Below are 22,649 nucleotides of genomic sequence, written 5' to 3' on the forward strand. Positions count from 1 at the left end.
TTTGGAATTGTCATCGGGTGATCTGCTACTGCTGAACGTAATGCTACGAGATGACCGGTCGATGTATTCGGGGATATTGGCCATGATACTTTCGCCGGAGTTGATTTCTTGGGTGAGCTTCTTCATCTCCCTTCTCGAAACACCGGTTCCGTGGATCATGCTCATACGCCCTCGTGGTGGCGGAAAGGACTCGTTGTTGTTGTGAGGCTGAGCTTGCGTCGAACACCGGTGCTGAGGTGGAGGCGGTGGTGGTGGTGGTAGCTGCTGCTGCTGAATGAGCTTCTGCATCTCGATGAACTGTCGACAGTCTCTGATCAGGTGACTTGACTTCTTCTTATTATCTTTAAAGTCGTGTACGCGTGCATGTAGCAAGGAGCGTTTATCTGCTCAGCGAAGGGTAACTCGGGGGTCCTCTGAGGTCGTGGTTTGTAGTTGCCGCGGTTCCTAGAGTTGCTCCGATTTCCATCCTGCCGATCATCTCGCCTGTCATCATACCGATCATCTTGTCGATCGGAATATCCAGCGGCTACCAGGTTGCTGTCATCGTAACTGCGATCTTTCCTTTTCTTGCGGTGATCCCTGCGTCCACCCGAATCGTTCTTCGGCTGATCGTCGTCTTCGTCGTCGCTGCGCTGTCGTGGTCTCCGTACGTTATCTTCGCCATCAGCCCAGCTATTGGTGATTTCCATTAACTTGGTTATGGTCTTTGGCTTCTTGCGCCCAAGTTCCCCTATGTAGGTTTCACGTCGGATGCCATCGCTGAAGGCGTCAATTGCCCCTGTCGACGGAAACATCTTCGGCAACGTTCGGGAGTTTGGTGAATGCGCCGATGTATGCGCGCATCGACTCCTTCTGCTTCTGCTGGCAATGCCGTAACTCTTTGATCCCAACAGGCCTTTTGTACGTTGCTAGGAAGTTAGCGATGAAAGTGTCCACCAGGTCGTCCCATGATTTGATGGATCCCTTCGGCAGGCCTCTCAGCCAGGCATGTGCCAAATCTTTCAGGTAAAGCTGCAAGCACTGCATCGCTGCTATCTGATTTCCTTTGTGTAGGATCACAGTCTGCAGGTAATCATCTATCCATGACCTTGGCTCCTGCTGCCCGTCATACTTAGCGGCGTCAGTAGGGGTAGGTTTGAACTTCTTGGGTGGCACTGTTTCACGGATCTTGTAGCTCAAGCAATCTGCCCCCCTCAACTCGCCGTCGTACTCCTGGCTTTCTTCTGAGGCATCGCTATCGTCTTCTCCCCTCGCGGCTCAACGTCGCCTGGCTTTGTCGATCCTACTCTGGGTAATCTCGTCGCGGGTGTCGCTTGAGCGATGCTTTGAGCCGCTAGCTTGGAGTGTGGTCTTCTCCTTTCGTGGAACCAGGTTGTCTCCTAGGATTGCGAGGCTTTCTAGGGTGCCCCGATGAGCTTGAGCCATAGAACCTTCGGGTTGTTGGTTGATGAGGTACGCCGCGAGGTTGGAAGTTGCTCCCTCGATGGTTTTTGGCCTTAGCATTCCTGCAGTGTCCGTGGTCATGAAGGACTTGGATAGGTTTGATGTTATTTCCCTGGCGTCGTCTTCCGAAAGTCTGGATAGCCTTGAACGATGCTTTCCCGCGCCTTGGCTACTTCGGGAAGCGCTCCCTCGCGAGCCCCTTCGTCGTTCACTAGATTGTTCTGCCGCGAGCAGACGTCTCTTGAGGGTGGCTTGCTCATTCGATAGGCGTTCCCGATTCTTCTCCAATATTGAGCGATAGGCATTGAGGGTTCCAACCGAAGTTCCGGCGGGAAGCGGTGTGTTGTTAAGCACGGCTGCCCTGGCGGATGCCCATTCTTCCTCCGCAATGGTGTAATCGCTATTAGCGTTACTAGCACTATTTTCAAAGCTACGTCGCATGCTGGAGCGAGGAGTGTGATCTCCGCCTACCCCGTTCCTTGCGTTCCCTGTGTTGTTGGCAGCATAAACTTGGTGGCGCGCTGTTCTCCAGGTGACTTCCTTGGCAACGCTGTCGACACTGTCCTCTCCCGATGAATACTGGGTTTCTCTGAAGGCGTGGGGTTATCAGATCCAACTGACATCGAAGACGTCGACCGAGGGGTCAACAGCGAGGATGAATTCGTTGAGTCTGTCAGGCCAGCCGAAAGGTCGAATGATGACGACATGTTTGGCTCCGCGGCCGTTGGCGAGGATTTCCTGGGGGCGTACGGTTCTAGCAGTCGAAAGACTCCTTCTGCGTTGACGTTGTAGTTGACGCTGCCGAACATCATCTCCATGTTCCCTTGTAGATCTGAAAATGTCGAGCGAGAAGAGTCGCTGTGCGGGGTGAACTCATAGGAGCCGAATCGAATCAGACTTCCTAATATTGGCGATGATGACGATGATGGCGTCGACGAAGTTGCCGACGACATGATTGGATCTGCCGATGACGGATCTTGTGCCGACAGGGTCCCCACAGATGGCGCCAATTGTCGAGGGTACTCCTCGGCAATGCCCTCCGATTGGGGCTTAGGGTTGATGGAATCCTATAGGCTGACACGAGACATCGGTTAACAGACAAGCGGGGAGAGCGATTTACCCAGGTTCGGGGCCCTCGATGAGGTAAAACCCTTACGTCCTGCCTGTCTGATCTTGATTATGAAAATAATATTTTACAATGGGGTGCCGAAGGTTTCGGCTATGATCTCGTCGAGAAGCTAAGTGTTACGGCGACCTAGCTCTAGACTTATGGTGGCTAAAGTTGCTAAGATTGATTGTGTCCCTCAGAAGCCCCTCTCCTAGCCTTTATATAGGAGGCCGGGTCTCAAGAGATCTGTCCGGGTACGACTAGGTTTACAAAAGACCTAGCTATAAACTTTCCTTGTTCGACTCTTCATTGTCTTGTTCTTCAAGGAATCCTCTCCAGCACCGTCCTAGTGGCCCACCTTGCCATCGGGTATCTTCATGGGCCTCCAGCTGGGCCGTACAGGATAGGGCAATGTCGGTTACCCGAAGGGTAATGCCCACGTCACCTTGTGACTGGCTCAACGGGCCACGACGAGCGGCACGCTACACAAACAGCGTAAAAACAAACGCCCAACTCATCCACCCATGAGGCTGCTATTCGCACTAAAAGACTACGTATTGCGACTGGGGACACCGAGCTCGACCAGGAAAACAGTCATGTCGATAGCCTTCATCGGGGTCGCCCAGTGACTGGCCCCTCTGGCCATGGCGAGCGGGCTCACAGAAAAGCAATTGCAAACAGAACATACCAACTACCATTTGCCAAAGGCGATTTGTTTATATACAACTAAGAAAAACACCCACGAGTCGCATACTCGTAGGAACAATATAATCATCCTTACAGGTTTCAGGGGGACATTCCCCCATACAAGGAAAGCTACTTGGAAGCCCCAGGATTCTCCTCTATCACCGGCTCGGCACCACCCTCTCCATACACAAACTTTGGGGTGTACTTGACGACCGGATAGTTCGACAGGGCATTGGTGGCGGCGGCATGGAACAGGCGCTCGGCGGGGAAATCTTTCGGCCCCTCCTCTTTCTTGGCGTCCTCTGGGGCCGACTGGCTGACGATGTGCGTCTCCAAGGCCGCAGTCGCCAGCACACGGTCGGCATAGGCGCGCAACACCTCCGCGATGTCGAAGTCGCCAGTTTCGGACGGAAAGCCCGCCGTCACCTCTTCCACGTCAAATCCTTCAGAGTAATGGGCAAGAACCATGCTCAAAGCCATGGTGACGCCCACACGACAGGATGAGTGGCGCAGCCAGTCGACCACCGCCGGAATATCAGAGACGACCTTGAAGACCGACGGAGCATCGCGGGGAATCACCTCCCGCGGACTCAAGTATTGGAGTGCCGCCAGGATCTCCCCCGCGCATTGGATGATGCGCGTGGTCGAAGCCTGCAAGCACTCACGAGGGGTCGCCGACTCGACAAAGTCACATTGGCCTGGAAAGAAAAAACAAACGAAGTTAGCGCTCGCCATCCAACGGACTCGCCACGCTCGGGGACTGGCCCCCGCCACGGACTCGCCACGCTCGGGGACTGGCCCCCGCCACAGACTCGCCACGCTCGGGGACTAGCCCCCGCCACAGACTCGCCACGCTCAGGGACTGGCCCCCGTCGTGGTCTCCTAAATCGCGGAGACTGACCCAATGCACTCGAAGAAGACAAAGGTACTTACCAAGGAGCTGCCGTGACATTTCGCGTACAAACGCCTCGAAGCTGGTTTTCTCTGCTCGCACCGCCAGGATAGTGGCCTTCAAAGCCTCCTTCTCCGCGGCAAGATCCTTGGCGTGCTGCAACTTCAAGGCCGCGAGCTCTTCCCGCAACGTCGCTGCAGTCCCTCGGGCAGCGTCTATAGCCTCCTGCGCGGACGCGAGCTTCCCCTTGTATTTGGCAATGACGTCCTCGAGGTCCTTGCTTTTGTCCGCCAGGACCTTGGAGAGGTCCGCGACTTCCGTCTTTGCCTTCTTCACCGCCGCCTCAGCATCCTTCGCCCGGAAATCAGCCTCCTGGTAGAAGGACTCCTTTACATACCCCTCGCGCGCCTCGGCGAGCGCCTTCTCACGCGCCTCTGCTACAGAACACAGGCGGCCATGAGGAAACCTCCAATCAATAAAAAAACGAATCAAGAATTTGTGAGGAAGAATACTTACTGCCCATGGCAATTAGCTGGCGATTCTTCTTCGCAGCCTCCTCCACCAGCGCCGTCAGTCGCTTCACCTCGGCCTGCACAAACTCACAAGTTAAAGAAAAAGTCGTCCGGTTATTCAGAAGACTCGACTCGCCCCTTCAGCCCAAGTCGACCCTCGGGGACTGGGGGAGAACCGTACTACGCAACATGTCATGCTTACCACATGGACGTCGTTGAGCGCCGTATGCAACTCGGTGAACGACAAAGTTGAGGGCGGCGGATGGCGGGACTCGTGCACTTCGTCTCCATGCACCACCGCTTCAGTCGACGGCGCCCCTTCCGTCGGCGCACCAAGATCCCTGGGACGAGCTGGGTCCCTCGCCGCCTTTGTCCGCCGCTCCTTCATCTTAGCCGGGGAACCACTTCCCTCGGCGGCAGTCTGCTCCTTCTCCACCACGGGTGGGTCGACCCGATCCTTGACGGCCGGACCCCGAGCCATCACTGACTCGGTGTCCGCCCTTGTGGCTTCGGCGCTACTCGCACTCGCCGAGGCGCCGTCCCCGGCGATTGGCCCGCCGAACTGGCGGTCACGCCGATTACCTTACTCATGGTGGCGGGCTGCCCCTGCGACGAGGCCAGGCCCGCAGGGTCGGATGCAACCTTCTTCAGCTGGGCGGCCTTCTTCGCCTCGGCCTCCCTCGTGGCTGCCGCTCCGCCCGCTGGAGCGGCCTTCCTCAAGACCTTCTTCTTGGCCATGCAAGAATCGCCGTGAGCCCCAGCAGTTCAGCAGGTGGCAAGCAAGAAAAAAACGGGAGATGCTTACTTCACCGTCGGAAGTGCCTTCACGCCGGGACCGACCCGAGCCCCGGCATTGAGCGCGGCCTTGAGGGGCCGCTAGAGCTCTGTCGCACTCCCAAGAACGGTCTGGCGCAACCGCTTGGCCCGCGGCACATCGGCCCCCTTTGCGGCTCCCTTCCCTTCTGGAGGCGAGGTTGTTTCCTCCCCCTCTTCATCGTCCAAGATGCCTTCCTCCTGAGGACTGTGCGACGAGGAAGTCGCCCCTCTTTTCGAGCCACGAGGGAGCCGGACGAAGTCTCTCACCTCCGAGTCCGATTTCGTGCGATCTCCGTCGTCCTCGACCTTGTCGTCCTCGGCCTCCTCGCCCTCGGTCATCTCCGGGGCTCCTCCCCTGCGAGCGGGGGAAGGTGGTTGGCGATCTTCTACCACCTCTGCGCCCCAGCAAGAACATCATGTCAGAAACTCCGCCGACCCCGTTCACTCGACCCGAAACACAAGAGAGGTTAGATCAATACCTGAGGCGCCGGCTTGTCCCCGGAGAAGGGCTGCAGCCCATCGTCGAGGGAGGTGAAGGTGGCCGTGGTTACCTTGGCGAGCGCCTTGCGGTACTCGTCTTCGCCCCACTCCACCGTTGTCGACCGGGTGGAGTCGTTTTTTCCCCCGGTACTCCCACATGTAGTGGCCGCGACTGCGCAGGGGAATCAGGCGACGGGCGAGCCAACAATTGTACATGTTGGCGTCCGTCAGCCCGTCGGTCTTCAACGCCTGGATCGCCAGGCGCATCTCCTTCACCACCTCCTCCTGGTCCTGTGGCAACGACCGCACGTTGAGGCGTCGGGGCACACTCGGCTCAGGCGAGTACTGGGGAATATGGACTTCCCTCGGGCGAGTGTGCTTGTCGTCGTGGTGAACAGACAGATGCCATAGGATGGCTTGAGTTGGGGCCGAATGGACGCTAGAGGATTCGGGGGAGGGTTTGTGATTAGATGGGATGAACTTCCGGATGGTTTCCTCAAGAACTTAGCCAAGGCTAGAGGTTGAAGAAGAAAGACATAAGGAAGAACTCGCTCTAGATCATCTTCTTTATTGATCTCCACAGGTTACAGGTTTGTGCTTACAGGATCTCTCTCTCTCTCTGCTCATCGCTCTCGAATACGGGTGTGCCCCCTCTCCTTATATAGGGGAGAGGGTGGCTTACAGGGCAAGAAACCCTAATGGCATCTTTGACTAGACAAACTACTTTACAAAGTTACTTTAATCATAGATGACACCGGGGTCTTCTTTAAACGAGGAGGTCGACGTCCTCCGGCTTCTTTCATCGTCATCCTCCTCTTTATCGTCACGCCTTCGTATAAAGCTTCTTTGCTTAGCTCATCTTTGTCCTCTAGCTTTGGAGAGAATCTTTGACCAGTCCTGCCGACATGCTCTTCTTTCCGGTACCCCGGTGTCTTCTTTACCCGGTTCCGGTATACCCCTCTGGGGGATACCGGCCTAGTTTTACTTAGCCAAACTCTTATCTTGTGCTCCGGTATGAACATTAAACCGGTATCTTGATGGCCTAAACCATCCGGTTTGGCATGCCTTTGGCATACCGGGGGTCATCCCCCCAACATTAGTCCCCGAAGCTGGTATAGTCTGGCGGATTCTATCCAACAGACCATGCCAGGTTCTCACGTCTTTGGATACCGGTTTATTCTATCCGGCGCTTAGATCCGGCATCTTTGCCCGGACTCACGTTCTCTCTTGCAAGGCATTTTCCGGTATCTTATCCTCCGGCATCTTAGCCATTAAATACCTCCTCGGCGAAGTCGAGAATATCTCGGGCCCCGCACCTGTCAGAGACATGCGCACTGCGACTGACGCGTCAGTGTCAGGGGTCACTTCCCTTCGGCTTCTGCGCGCGTATTAATTGCTTCACAGCGGATCCCAACCACCCCTCTGGATCCGTGTGTACCTCCCTGTGGCTTTTTGTTGTTACACGTGTATCGCTGCGCCACGCGGCGGCCCGTGGAGCGAACCGTCGCGGCCCGCGGACCGAACCGCCGCGGTTCAGCGGTTTTCGGCCCATCTCTCTCTTCCTTTATAAGGCAAAACCACTCCTTCTTCTTCCTCTTCTCGCATTCCTCACTTCCTCGCGCTCAGTGTTCCTCGCTCTCGTGCGTCCGCCGCTTCGTTCGCCTCTCGAGCTCCGCCGCCCAGCGAATCTTCGCCACCGCTTCGCCGGACGTCGCCGGACTTCGCCGCGCGAAGAACCCCTGCGGTGCTCCTTTCGCGGTCGCAGCATTGGTGTTTCCTCAGGCCTTTCTCCACCTCGCCATCGACGGACCTCTTCGTTAACCGCGAGCTCGCCACTTCACGGGCGAGCTACTTCCTCTGCGACTCCGCCGCCTCAGGTTAGGCTTAATTTGGGTTTTACCCCTCTTTTGCTTGCTTTCTAGATCTTGAGTTGGTAGTGTATTTACTTCTTCTTTTCTTTTGCTTTGTCTCTTACTCGTAGATCTTCGCGCGGGGGTAGATCGTGGGATTCTTGTTTCTCTACATCAAATTTCATGTCTAGTGAGGAATCTTCCTCCACCTCTTCTTCTGCCTCTTCTTCCGCTAGCCGGCGTAGCAAATCCTCCGACGGATTAACCGCTGATCTTGTTCAGATGGACACTGATTCCGGTAGCAACCAAGAAACCGGTAGCTCTAGCGAAGCTTCCGGCGTAGATCCCGCCGGTATCACACGCGGGGCCTGGATGGGCTCCAACGTTAGTCAGTACGAAATCGACTGGCTTTACCGGTCCAGGAGGATTCCGGAAGGAGTATCCTGCCGGCTCCCTCGCGACGAGATTGAACCGGTGCCTGAACCCGGTGAACGTGTCGTCTTTCTCGCTCACTTCGAGCGCGGCTTCGGCCTTCCTGTTTCTGATTTTTTCCGGAGTTTCCTTAATTTTTACCAACTCCAACCTCACCATCTTCCCGACAACGCCGTTTTCTACCTCTCTTGCTATGCCACCTTTATGGAGGCTTATATCGGCATTCGTCCCACTCGCGAGACGTTTGCCCGTTTCTTTGCTCTTCGGATCAACTCCGTTCAGGGCAAGGAAATTCCTAAACCCAAACCCCCCGTACAATGCGGGTCTTGCATCATCGGCTCCCGCCAAGGGAGCCCTTTCTTCAAGTTTTCCGGTCTCGAGTCATGCCGGCTATGGCAAGGGACCTTCTTCTACGTGAAGAACAACGGCGCCGCGGACCTCATCGACGTGCCGCCTTTTAACCCGGCGCCGCCCACGAGGGCCAACTGGAGCTACAATCCGAAGGAGTCTCACATAGAGACCAACCGGATCATACGCTTCATGAAGCAGCTGATGAAGGACACCAACATCTGCTCTGATGATATTATCCGCGCCTTTATCTCGCGCCGGGTGCTTCCTCTTAAGCGCCGCATGCATAAGATGAGCGAGATGTACGGTCCCGGTGATCCTACCAAGATCACCGGAATTCCTCTCAGCAAGAAGGACATTGTCCTCAAGGCTAGGCAGATCTGCCAGACTGCCATGCCGGAAGATTGGGAATGGGGCCTCCGGCCCCTCAGTTCTACTAACCCCCCGACCCAAGAAGTAAGAAATTATACAACTCGGGTCGGTTTACTGGTAACTTTTGTATTGTGACTAATCCTTTTCTCTCTTTATTTTTCAGGCCAAGGACCGCTTCCCCGGCATTGACTCAGACCGGCGAGGCCCTTGCCGGAAGCGTGCTCTGGACAAGTTCGACCCGGACCCCGTCATTCATTGGAAGGATCTGAAGAGGGCCGGACTCCAGCCTCGCGCCTCGGGAAATCTCCACCGGAACCATCCGGTTCGTGTGACGACCTGAACTTGCTTGAGGTAGCTCTTTCTTTTGATCTCTCATATTCTTCTGTTATTGTTTCTCTGTAGATGTTCCCTCAGCCAAAGTCAACCCACAGGTCCACGAGCACGTTCCCCCCTGCAGGCCGAGGCAGGCCATGAGTTTGTGGAGAAACTCATGGCCCAGGGCAAAAAGAACAAGGCTCCGGCCTCTGATGCCGGTTCGAGCCAGGCTCCTGCATCCAAGCGCTTCCGGACTGAACCCTTCGCGGGGAAGGTCGTAGGCGTGAGGCGCTACAAGGGCAAGCAGATGCCGACCTCTTCCGGGTAAGGAACAATAACAGAAACTTGTTTTGTTTTTACTAAGCTTTTTTCTGCTTGTTTTGCTTGTTTTGTTTTTACCAAGCTTTTTTCCGGTTGCTTTTTTCCAACCCTTTCTTTTTCTCTCTTTCAGCGCCGCGCTCAAGCTCGGCCCCCGGCCTGAGGGTTCTGCCGGATCCGCAAGGACTTCAACTCCTCCTCCTCACTCAAGCCCGGCACCATCTGGTGCCGGCACCATCTCTGCCTCCCCTCTGGGAGGCACTACAAGTTCGGGGCGCGCGGCCCCTACACCGCCAGATCACCGCGCGGAGGAGGACCTTGTCTCCCCTCCTGAGAACCAAGACACCGGCGCCAGCAACATCGGTGCCGGAGAAGAAGCTGTCGGGCGGGCGGAACCTCTGGTTCCTCCCGTCCTAGAAAAGAAGAAGAAGAAGACCAAGATGTCTCCCCCCTCCAGAGCCGTGCCGGAAACTTCCGCGCCGGCAAGCTCCAACCCGGGTGACGCGCCTGACGCTCCCCCTTCTCCCAGGACTACGCCAACGCCACCACCGGAAGTTCCTCACGCCGAGCCAGCCGGTGCCACTTCAACGGCGCCGCAGCCCAAGACCTTGACGCTTGTCAAGGGGAAGGAAACGGCCCCTAGCGCCTCCTCTGGCGGCCAGCCGCCCTTGGTGCTGCACGTCTCCCGCGCCGCTAACGTGGCCGGCGAGAAGGCCACCGGCCTGCTTGGCCGGATCACCGCGTTCCAGCGCGAAGGCCGGGAGCTAGGGCACTTGCTGCCCTACGCGGAGAAGTGGAACGCCGCGGACATGTCCAAGGCGACCCGCGGCCTGGGCAAGGACCGGGCTACCGGCGCCTGACCCTGTTGGTGCGCGGTGCTCAGAAGAGCACTTCATGCGGCTGCGTCGGGCCGTCAAGGAGCTGGACAGCGCGTGGTTTCATGCCACGAACAACATGATGGTAAGTGCCACAAAGCCTGTTCCATTTTTGATTTATCTTGGTTCCTCTTTTTCTGGCTTTTTTCTATCTTTCCTTGAACCTTCAACTTATGCCGGTTTCTCTTTTTGCTGAATCTTGTCTATCCACCCAGTCCCCAAGTTTCGTGTTGAGAGCGTAGCTCTTAGCGCGAAACTTAACTAGAAACGCGCGAAACCGGCATAGCCAGTCCCCGAGTTTTGGGTTAAGGTCTTTGCTCTTAGCGCGAAACTTAACTAGAAACGCGCGAAACCGGCATAGCCAGTCCCCGAGTTTTGGGTTAAGATCTTTGCTCTTAGCTAACATCACATTCTTGAACAGACCACGGCTGACGCTCGGAAGGTCCTCTTTGAGGAGCTTCTTTGGGAGCACCGGGACCTCGCTGAGGCACACAGCAAGTGCCAAGGTAACTTTCTGCGCCTCCGGCATCTTTTTACCGGAAATCTTTGTTTCTCTCAATTCTTAACATTTATGATTTTCTATTTCAACAGCCATCCCGGAAGCTTCTATCGAGGCCCTCAAGACGCAGCTCGCCGCCGCCCAAGGTACAACTTCCTATTTTCCGGTTAACTTGCTTTCTCTATATTGTATCAGTACAACTTGGCTAACACTTTCTTTCCGGGTTTCAGAGGAGAAGGACAAACTTAGCCGGAAGCACCAGGAGGAGTTGAGCGCCCAGAAGGCCAGCTACAAGGAGCTCAAGGACCAGCTTATCCAGCTTGGTCTTGATCATGCCAAGGCGCTAAAGGATGCTGAGTCCGCTGCGGAGGCCAAGCTGAATGAGGCGCTGGAGGATGCCAGCAACGCCAACGTGGTGTTGCAGGCTGAGCTGGAAGAGGCCGCCAAGGCGCGGAAAGCAGCCGAGGACAAGGCCGCGCGGCTGGATGCGGAACAGAAGGAATACGACCTTCTTGTTACGCAGACTGATGCGCTTGCCCTTCGTAAGTTTCTCTTTTTTCTTTTCCGGTTACTGCTTATAAGCTTATCTGTTCCGGTAGCATGTGCTTAGCTTCTTTTCTTTGTCTTGTAGGGCTCTTTCCGGATTCCCAACCGACCTGGACCCGGTCCTCACCGCTAAGCGGCAGGATCGCGCGTACCACATCGCGGAGTTTGCTGAGATGCGCACCTTCATCCCCCCTCCTGCAGACGTCAAGGACTATCTGAGCGACGAGGAGGAGGATGAAGACGCAGCTGAAGCCGGAGCCGGTGACGCGCCTCCAGAGGGTCCTGACGCCAAAGACGCTCCTCCTGAAGCCCCTGTTGCTTGAACGTTGCCTGAATGTTGCATGTGATATGCTTGTGGTACGCTTGCCCTGCTTAACTTGGAAACATTGCTCGTTAAATTCTACCCCGGTATGCCGGGGTTTATGATGTAAGATAATACTTAATCTCCATTTTGCTTGTGGTACAACATTTTATGCCGGTAGACTATACCGGTAGTTAATTAAGTTATGCTTGCCTTAGCACATTTGCTTGTTGATTTACTTTTTCTTGCACTGCAATGATTCCGAAATTGTTTCCGCATCCAATTTGATGCATACTTGGCTCTTTTGCTTTGGCTCTGCCTACCTTCTCTGGGCGTTTTTGGCGTATGAGCACAAAGTTCTTTTACCAAGAAAGCACTTTCTTGAACTTAGAAATAACTCGAAATTTTTGCAAAAAACCGGTATAACCGGGGTTAGTTAGATTTTTCCGGATTGTTCTTTCCCGCTCTCCCTCTTCGCAGTTCATGTGCTTATCCCCTACCGGTTTATCTTGCTTGCCATGAAGCCGAGTTACGGACAACAGCAGAGTCGAAGATTCCGGTAGGGTCTAGCACACTACTAAACCGGAAAGAAAAAATGTTCAATAAGCAACCGGTACACTGAAAAAATAAACATGTTATATACAACTTTAGCCAGGATAGTCCCCGAGACTCATTCGAGGTTCTGACATCTTTTATTCATAATAAATAAGGTACAAAAAGGAATTTCTTACACCACAACTTCAAGAGTAGAAAGGACGCAACAGAGCTACATTCCACGGACGCTTGGTCTCCTCTCCGGATCTGTCCGCCTTTCCTTTCTTCCATTCCTGTGCATCAATTAGGTAATAGGCATCGCTGTGGAGAGCCTTGCTCACAATCAAAGGTCCTTCCCATGGGGGGACAGCTTGTGCCATCCTTCAGTGCGCTGCACTAGGCGTAGCACTAGGTCTCCTTCCCGGAATACCCTCGGGTTAACCTTCCGGCTGTGATAGCGTCTGAGGTTTTGCTGGTAAATGGCTGTTCTTGCCAAGGCTAATTCTCTTGCTTCTTCTAGCAAGTCCACATCGTTTTCTCGGGCCTCCTTTACCTCTTCTTCGGTATAGAGTTGCACCCTTGGCGAATCATGGAGAATGTCGGTTGGTATGACCGCTTCTGCTCCATAAACCATAAAGAATGGAGTGTATCCGGTAGACCGGTTTGGAGTTGTTCTTATACTCCACAGTACGGATGGTAGCTCATCGAGCCAACACCCCGGCGATTTTTCTATCGCATCAATGAGTCTTGGTTCGATACCGGAAAGTACCAAAGCGTTTGTTCTTTCAACCTGGCCATTGCCTTGTGGATGCGCTACTGAGCACAAATCCAGCCGGATGTTTTTGTCTTCACAGAACCGCTTGAATTCTCCTTGAGCAAAGTTTGAGCCATTGTCAGTTATGATACTGTGCGGGTATCCATACCGCAGGATTACATCTTTTAGGAACTTCACCGCTGTGTGGCCATCACACTTCACGATAGGCTTTACTTCCAGCCACTTGGTGAATTTATCCACCATAACCAAGATGTGGGTCATGTTTTCCCTTGCGGTTTTGAATGGGCCAACCATGTCTAGGCACCAAACAGCAAACGGCCAAGTTAGCGGTATGGTCTTTAAACCGGATGCTGGGGTATGGTTCTGCTTGGCGTACCTCTGGCACCTATTGCACTTTCTTACCAGATCCTCCGCATTTTCCAAGGCCATTGGCCAATAGAACCCATGCCTGAACACTTTTGCCACCAGCGCCCTCGTCGAAGCGTGATGCCCACATTCTCCTCGGTGAATTTCCTCGAGCATTTCCTTTCCCTCTTCCGGTTCCACACACCTTTGGAGGACACCGGTAACACTTCTCTTGTACACCTCGCCATTGATGACGGTGTAAGCTTTGGACCTCCTCTGGATCCTTCTAGACTCATTTTCGTCAACCGGCAAGGTGCCGCTGATCAGGAATTCCTTAATAGGTTTAACCCAAGATGGTGCCTCCCGAATCAGGAATACCGGTACGTCTATGTCCATGTTATCCACCAGCATTGCTTCTTCCGGCACCAGCATAGCAGTCCCCGAGCCTACCGGAGCAGTCCCCGAGCTTGCCGGGACAGTCCCCGGGTTTCCTTCGTCGATATCCATTGGTACAACATGTGATTCCGGTACAAAAACTGACTCCGACTCCGGACTCGGTTTGATCGATGGTACTCTTAAGTGCGCCAAGGCTATTCCGGGAGGAATTTCTTGCCTGGATGAGCCCAGCTTGGACAAAGCATCCGCGGCTTCATTTTCTGCACGCGGCACATGGTGAAACTCACACCCTTTGAAGAATCCGGCAATCTTTTGCACGTGAAACCGGTACGAGGCCATGTTGGCATCTTTTGCGTCCCAATCTCCGGAACATTGTTGTACCACAAGATCTGAATCTCCGTAGCAAATGATCCGGTGTGCACCGATTTCTTTTGCGACCTTAAGCCCGTGGATCAAAGTCTCGTATTCATCGACATTGTTTGATGCCCTGAAATGCACTTGTAAAACATACCGGAGATGATCTCCCTTTGGTGAGGTGAGCACCACACCGGCACCTAGACCCTCTTTGAGTTTGGACCCATCAAAGTGCATCTTCCAGTATTCCATTTTGTGTTCCGGCGGCTTGTATTGCATTTCCGCCCAATCAACCAAGAAATCAGCTAAATCTTGTGCTTTTATGGCATTCCTTCTTTCATACACCGGTACATACGGTGATATCCGAATCGCCCATTTTGCGATCCTACCGCTAGGATCTTTGTTGCACATGATATCGGAGATGAGTGCCTCACTCACCACCTTCATGGGGTGCTCCTCAAAGTAGTGCTTGAGCTTCGTGGCGGCCATGAACACGCCATAAGTCATCTTTTGGAAGTGCGGGTAGTTTTGCTTCGAGGAGGAGAGCACTTCGCTCAGGTAGTATACCGGCCTCTGCACGGTTTTTCCTTCCTCTTCTCGTTCTACCACGACCACAACACTAACCACCCGGTTCGTTGCCGCTATATAAAGCAACATGGGTTCCCTTTCTAAAGGTGAGGCCAAGATTGGGGCCATTGCGAGCATGGTTTTTAGCTCTTTAAACGCCGTGTCTGCCTGAGGGGTCCAGACGAACGTATCGGATTTTTTCATTAGAGCGTATAGTGGCAAAGCTTTTTCTCCTAGCCTGCTTATGAACCGGCTTAGCGATGCCAAGCTTCCGGTAAATTTTTGCACATCTTTTAGTTCCCGTGGAATAGTCATTCTTTCTATTGCCCGGATTTTTACCGGATTGACTTCAATGCCCCGGCTTGACACAAGAAAGCCAAGAAGCTTGCCGGCAGGGACACCGAAGGTGCATTTTGCCGGATTAAGTTTCATCCGGAACCGTCTTAGATTGTCAAATGTTTGCCGGATGTCATCGATTAAGGTGTCTTTTAGCTTGGTTTTTATCACAACGAGATACGCAGCATAAGCATGATCAAGGAGCTCCTTCTCCTCCATCTCCCTTTCGTGGCGATTGGCAGAGAGATAGCAACGGTCGGCGTGATCGACCGCGTTCTCGCCGCTGCCTATGGCGTTTAGTCCGCAGCTATCTTCACCGTCCCCTCCTCCGCGGCTCATCGGTCCGTGAGCTACGCATCGTACCTGCATCATAAGCAGCCCGTCCAGCGCTCTTTCTCCTCGCCGCCCCCGTTTGCGACGATCGGCTGCGAGTAGCAACAATGGCGGAACATACATGGCTGGTTTAACCTCCTTATTTGATTTGTATTTTGCTTACGATGGAGATACGGACCCAGGAGCCAGCAACACCCACCTCCACATGACGTCGATCCTCTCGTCGTTGTGTCATCGTGATCGATTTGTCTCTTCCTATTACATGATTACATTTGTAGAATATCGGGACAAATAAGTGTGCGGCCGATGCAATTCATGTGTATGGATGGAGTCAGTTTCCGTATTTTGACGTGCTATGTTATTCTTTCAAACATGGTAAGCTGGAATAGGGGGTGTTTAGAAGTCCTCGGCCAGGACGTGTTGGAGTCCTGTACTTTTTTTTTTCATATTTGAGGAGTTCTGTACGTGGATTCATATGGCATACTATATCTCCATACCTTTTTAAAACCTGATTGTATACATGGAATTTTAAAAGAGCTGATCGTACCTAATCAAATTCGATCTTATTTATCGTTCCGTCGAAGAACGTATGCAAGTTGTATATTCCATCTTTTTTTTGGGAAAAAAATACATATCCAATCTATGTGGTTCCACTTTCACCATGTTTCCAGTCCTTTTATTTTTACTTTCTGAGCGTGTCAAACATCTGGAAGCATATTTGCTTAGCTGTCGACATGCTTTTCTGGTTTTCCAAATTGTCTTGTAGCGTGTCAGCCGGGATATTTTGTATGTGACTGATGTTACGTAACATTTTCTTTATTATTTAATCTTAACCGTAAATTTTAGATCTAACCATCAAAATAATTAGGATGATGTGGATTAACGTGGTGTCTCTGTTAAACATCCTTATTTTGCTTTTAGTATTTTTATCACAATATCGTCCACAGCATATTCTTTCCGACTTGATCAAACAAGCATTTTTGCATACAGCGCTGGTACGTTGCACCAGCGTTGCGCAAACCAAAAGACATAGTAACATAGCAATAAGCCCCGTGCGGGGTAACGGACGCAGTTTTTATTTGATCTTCCTTTTTCAAGGGGATTTGGTGGAAACCGGAATACGCATCCAGAAAGGACAACAACTCACACCCAGCAGTTGAATCAATCACTTGATCGATCTGGGGCAGAGGGAAAGGATCTCTTGGGCAAGCCTTGTTGAGGTTGGTGTAGTCGATGCACATGCGCCACACCTTTGGAGCTTTTGCCTCCAGGTTCTCATCTTTTTTCTTTTCGACCATTACCGGATTGGCCAGCCACTCAGTGTGCGTGACTTCCACAATGAATCCGGCAACCAGCAGTTTTGTCACTTCTTCTCCGATAATCTTCCTTCTATCTTCAGCGAACCGGCGCAAGGGTTGTCGCACCGGCTTGGTATCCTTCCGCACGTTTAGAGAGTGCTCAGCCAGCTCCCTCGGAACTCCTACCAAGTCATCAGTAGACCAGGCAAAGATATTCCGATTCTCACGGAGGAAGCTGATGAGCGCGCTTTCCTATGCTTGATCGAGGCCGGCACCGATACGAACGGTGCGCTCTGGGTAAGCCGGATCCAGCACAATGTCCTTTGTTTCTTTCGTCGGCTTGAACGCCGGTGAGCCCAAGCTTCCACTCATTGCCGCTAAACTTAACTGTGAGGACTGAGCCAGCGCAACCGCAGTTTGCATCCTTCTTTTTTCCTCTGCGATCACCAGCGATTCCGCCAGGTTTGATCCGGCAGATGCTGTTTCCATTGAAACTTTATAGTTTCCTACCACAGTTAGGGGTCCACGAGGTGCCGGCATCTTCATCTTGAGGTAAGCCGTATGAGTCGTAGCCATGAAAGCTGCCAATGCCGGTCTTCCCAGCAACGCATGGTACGGGCTATCCAGGTCCACCACCTCGAACTCAATGTTTTCAACACGGCAATTGTCACGTCCTCCGAACGACACGTCCACCCGAACTTTTCCCATCGGTGCGCAAGACAAACCCGGAACGATTCCGTGGAATGTTGTACGAGTTGGCTGAAGCATGTTCTCTGTTATGCCCAGCGTATGCATGGTGTGCCGGTACATTATGTTTATGCTGCTCCCATTGTCTATCAGCACTTTGCTGAACTTGACGCGAGTCGTCGGCCCTTTCATGATTGGGTCAACCACGAGAGTGTAACCTCCCGGATTCGGCATGATCTTAGGGTGATCCTTGAACGACCAGGTGATCTCCTGATCTGACCACAGCATGTACCTTGGTACTGCCGGCATCACTGCGTTTACTTCCATGGAACGACGACATAGGCTCTGCTTGTTTGTCGGCTCAGTGACGAACACGACACAGCACACATCTGGATCCTCATAAATATTCCGGCCCAAAGGTGCCGGTGGAGGTGTTTGACCAAAGCCTTCTCCCACCTGATTGACTTGCTAGTACTGCTTCCTGTTCGGCTGAGGCTGTACCGGTAAAGCATTTGGTCCGATAAGTGGTGGTGGTGGCGGTAGTTGTTGCTGGCGCATCATATCTTGTGATGGTGGCAGTATTGTGGAGCACCCTTGTGCCTGCGCATCCTTCACTGCTCCCTTTTGCATCAAGTACTTGGTCCAAGAACAATCCTTCGTCAGGTGGTTTGACGGGTGATCCGGGTTCGGCGTGTGCCACCGGCAAGGTTGATCCATGGCGGCTTCCATGGTGTATTTTACGGGTTCTTGCCAATTCTTTTTCTGGCCCCAGGGTTTCTTTTCTACCCACTGCTTCTTAGGACCCGCCAATGGCTGCGATCCGGTTTTCTGCCTCTGGCTGCCGCCGGCATCATAGTTTTCTTGCACATCAGCGACTTGCTGCGGAGCGTACCTTCGATCCGGGAAATCTTCCCTTCTTTTGTTGTTCCGGTTGTCCCGGTATTGTTCCTGTCGCTGCTGAGGCGGGTTTGACTGCTCCGGCTCAGCTTGTACCGCCGGTTGCATTGGGTCTCCCAACGCATAGTTATCCGCCACACGTATCATCTCCACCAAAGTTGCTGGCATGTTTCTCTGTAGCCTTTGCCACAGTGGTGATCCTCTCCGGCATCCCTGACTGAACCAAGCAATCGCTTGTGCTTCAATAACTCCTTCACACGTGTTTCTTGTTGAGTTCCATCGGGTGAGATAATCCCTGTCTGTTTCACCTGCACGCTGCTGGCATAAAGCGAGCTGTTGGGGCCGGTTTGGCCTCTTGTAAGTGCTGCTGAAGTTGCTCACAAATGCTTCCTCAAAGTCCAACCATCCGTTAATGCTTCCTGCCAGCAAGTTGTTAAGCCAAATCCGCGCAGGACCTACCAGGTAGGACGGTATGATTCTTACCGCCCATCGCCGGTTTACTCCACCACCAGCTACGTAAACAGCTGTGACATAGTCCGCCAGCCAATCTTCCGGCTTGGTCGTGCCGTCATACGTTTTTGTGTCCCGGGGCGATTGGAAATTGCGCACCGGTGGCTCTTCTCCCATGATTCGTGGGCCAAAACACTTTGGGCCAGGAGGACCCTCAGATTCGATCATTTCGGAGAGATGTACTCTGTCCAGCCTGTGCCTCGCATCCTGGCCTGGCAAGCATCTTTCCCCAATGCGTTCCCCTAAAGGGTTCTCGTAGACTCTTGTTCGTTCTACTTCGGAATCTCCCTCTTCATATCTTTCCGGTTCCGCGGCTCTCGCCTGCCGGTACCTTGGTGGTGGCATTTCCTCATACGCTGCCCTTGCAGCTCGATAATTTTGCCCGGTTTCATATCTTCCGGCATGATTGTTTCCGGCATAGCCTGCTTTGGCGTAGCCTCGATCTGCCCCTTGGCTTTTTCTACCGGCATCGTGTTGCCCGGCTTGTTGTTTTCCCGCAAGAACCGGATCGTACACAGTCATCTGCTGTGCGTTCATTTCTTTTTCTCTCCTTCTGTCCGGATGGGGGGACGAAGCCTGCCCATGGGACTTGCTTCCGGCATTCCTTGTTGAACGCGCGGATTTTGAGGCCGCAGCCTTGTTCAGCTTAGCCAGCTGCTCAGCATTCTGCTGCTCGATAGTTTCTAGAAGCTCTCTAACACGCTCTTGCTGTTTTGCCAAAGCATCTCCGGAAAGCGATTCACATAGCTCTACTGCAGTTTTAGCAGCTTTTATAGTTTTGTCCGGGCTACTGTACTTAGGTTTTTCCACGATGCTAACAGATGCTGAGGTACTTTTGCCGGCAAGAACTTCCTTGTGCAAATCCTGATCTAGGTTGCGAGCTTTAAGCCGGTTCTCCGGCATCCTAGCAGCATGAGCGCTAACAGAAGCAAAGCCATGGGCAGCGTTGTACTCACGCAGGGTTAGGTTCAGCTCGCGCTGCGCCCGGACGATATCGGCGCCGTTCGCGAGCAGCTTCTGGCGTTGTGCCTCCAGCTCCGCCTGAGCCGCTGTCGGGTCGATGTTCTGCGCGATGGGCGTTGCCAGCATGTTCATCGTCGCTTGGAGTGGTGTTTCCGGTGGCGCGGAAGATGCTCCCGCAGCGCCAGCGTCGCGCTCCAGCGGTGGCTTGGCCGCACGGGTCGAAGCCGCACGACCAGCACCTCCATCCACAGCCTCCTTGCCTGCACCAACCACACCGGTCATCATTACCTCGACGCTGCCGGCGGCGCGGCCAGCACAGAGCCACCTTGGCGGGTCCGGTGCCACCAGCACCGGCGAGAGGCGCTGGCGTACGGGGATGGTGCCGAAGTAGACGCGGTGGCTGCCGAACTCGATGAAGCGGCCGTTCTTGGGGAAGATGCCACCATTGGCGAAGCAGCCCGCGTTGTCGTTGATGAAGTCCATGGAGTAGAGGTGTTGAACGAGCGCAGACACTGTCCGCTCGTTGGCGAACTCGAGGATGCCCACCCGAATATGAACTCCTGCAAGCGCCACTTCATGCCCCACGGTGGGCGCCAACTGTCGTCGTGGTGAACAGACAGATGCCATAGGATGGCTTGAGTTGGGGCCGAATGGACGCTAGAGGATTCGGGGGAGGGTTTGTGATTAGATGGGATGAACTTCCGGATGGTTTCCTCAAGAACTTAGCCAAGGCTAGAGGTTGAAGAAGAAAGACATAAGGAAGAACTCGCTCTAGATCATCTTCTTTATTGATCTCCACAGGTTACAGGTTTGTGCTTACAGGATCTCTCTCTCTCTGCTCATCGCTCTCGAATACGGGTGTGCCCCCTCTCCTTATATAGGGGAGAGGGTGGCTTACAGGGCAAGAAACCCTAATGGTATCTTTGACTAGACAAACTACTTTACAAAGTTACTTTAATCATAGATGACACCGGGGTCTTCTTTAAACAGGGAGGCTGACGTCCTCCGGCTTCTTTCATCGTCATCCTCCTCTTTATCGTCACGCCTTCGTATAAAGCTTCTTTGCTTAGCTCATCTTTGTCCTCTAGCTCTGGAGAGAATCTTTGACCAGACCTGCCGACATGCTCTTCTTTCCGGTACCCCGGTGTCTTCTTTACCCGGTTCCGGTATACCCCTCTGGGGGATACCGGCCTAGTTTTACTTAGCCAAACTCTTATCTTGTGCTCCGGTATGAACATTAAACCGGTATCTTGATGGCCTAAACCATCCGGTTTGGCATGCCTTTGGCATACCGGGGGTCATCCCCCCAACAGTGCTCCAGAGCATAGAACCAGAACCGGCGCCATTGCGATTATGCCTTCTTCGGAAGCGCCATATCGATGAAGCTCTCCCCGGACTTCATCTGGAATGTGATCCCGCCGTTCGGGATAAGCGACTGGTCGCTTTTGTTCGCCCGGGTCGCCCGCCCATGGAAGATCGACACCTACAAGGGGAAATAGGGCAGGCAGCCCAGGTAACATTCGCACAGGGCCACGAACAGCAAGATTTGCTGAACGCTGTGCGGCCCTAGATCGGAGATCTTGATGATGTAGAAGGCCAGGTGCTGCCGCAAGAAGTCGGAGGTGGGGAGTGTGAAGCCGCGGTCGAGGAAGCTCGTGAAGATCACGAACTCCCTCGGCCTCGGGTGCGGCTCCACCTCGTTCGCCGCCGGCACCCTCCACCGCTCGTGCTTGAACTCGGGGATGATCCCCGCGGTGATGTACGGGAGGAGAGACTCCCGGGTGACCTTGGACTTTCCCCAACCTTTGGCCGCCATTGGTGCGCTTTGAATGAGGAGAAGGACGGGGGGAAATGGAGAAGGAATGCGGCGGAGTGAGGAGCCCTAGTTCTTGGGGCGACCCTTTATACCACCGCACTCGCCCGGATTAAGGAATGAGATCCGCCCTTCAAAGCTGTTCCAGAATTTTCGCCCGGGGATCGACGGCCAGGATTTACGCCAGAATGGGCTACGTAGCCGTTAGCTAGCCGTTAACGGTCACGTCGCTCCCAACGGTCAACCGCGTCATAAATGGCTCTCGCCTCGGTCAACGTGAAATCTAGCCGTTGGAGGCTACACGTGTCTTCGCAAAGAAACAGGACGCCGACTGGCAAACGACGACTGACCAACGCTGACTGTCCAACGCCGACTGGCCGACGCTGATTAATCCTTGGCGATTGAATACTGGAACCCAACCCTCGACTTCGTTTTTTCAAGAGCCCGGTGACAACTCGCTTCGGTCCATCGCCACGCCTCTCCAAGACCTGCCTCAAGCCCGCACCTCCTCATCGCCGCACTCGGGGACTACTGATGGGGATATGCCCTCGGGGGTGTTACTAGTCCCACTCGCCATGGAGCAAGGGGCCCCGGAAGGGTGCCAGTCGCCGGAGCGACTGGATAGCTGGGCCGTACGACGACTGGGCTGAGACCCCTGGGTGGGCCGACTGGATGAAGGCCCGTGCGACTGAAGAAGGAGATTACTTGCAAGAGGAGCGACGAATCCCGGATTAGTAGCAACTGATATGATTCGGGCTTCATTCCATGTAACCCTAGATCGGGGGTGCCTATATAAACCCCCGAGCTAGACACTAGAAAACACGTCATCTGAGATCCAATCTCCCCCTTGTAGCTCTTGGCGTAGCCGCCGACTGATCCCCCCCATTGTAATTCTCCACTGAGTAATAGATCCAGCAGGACGTAGGCCTTTTACTCTTCGGAGGGGCTGAACCTGGGTAAAACCTTGCGTCTTGTGCAGCTCGTTCCGCAGATGGCTGTGTTCTCTTGCCCCCGCATCAACGAAGTGCTGCCCTCGGTAGCACCTGC

The sequence above is a fragment of the Lolium rigidum genome, chromosome 3 (genome assembly GCF_022539505.1).
Source record: "Lolium rigidum isolate FL_2022 chromosome 3, APGP_CSIRO_Lrig_0.1, whole genome shotgun sequence".
Classification (NCBI taxonomy): Eukaryota; Viridiplantae; Streptophyta; class Magnoliopsida; order Poales; family Poaceae; genus Lolium; species Lolium rigidum.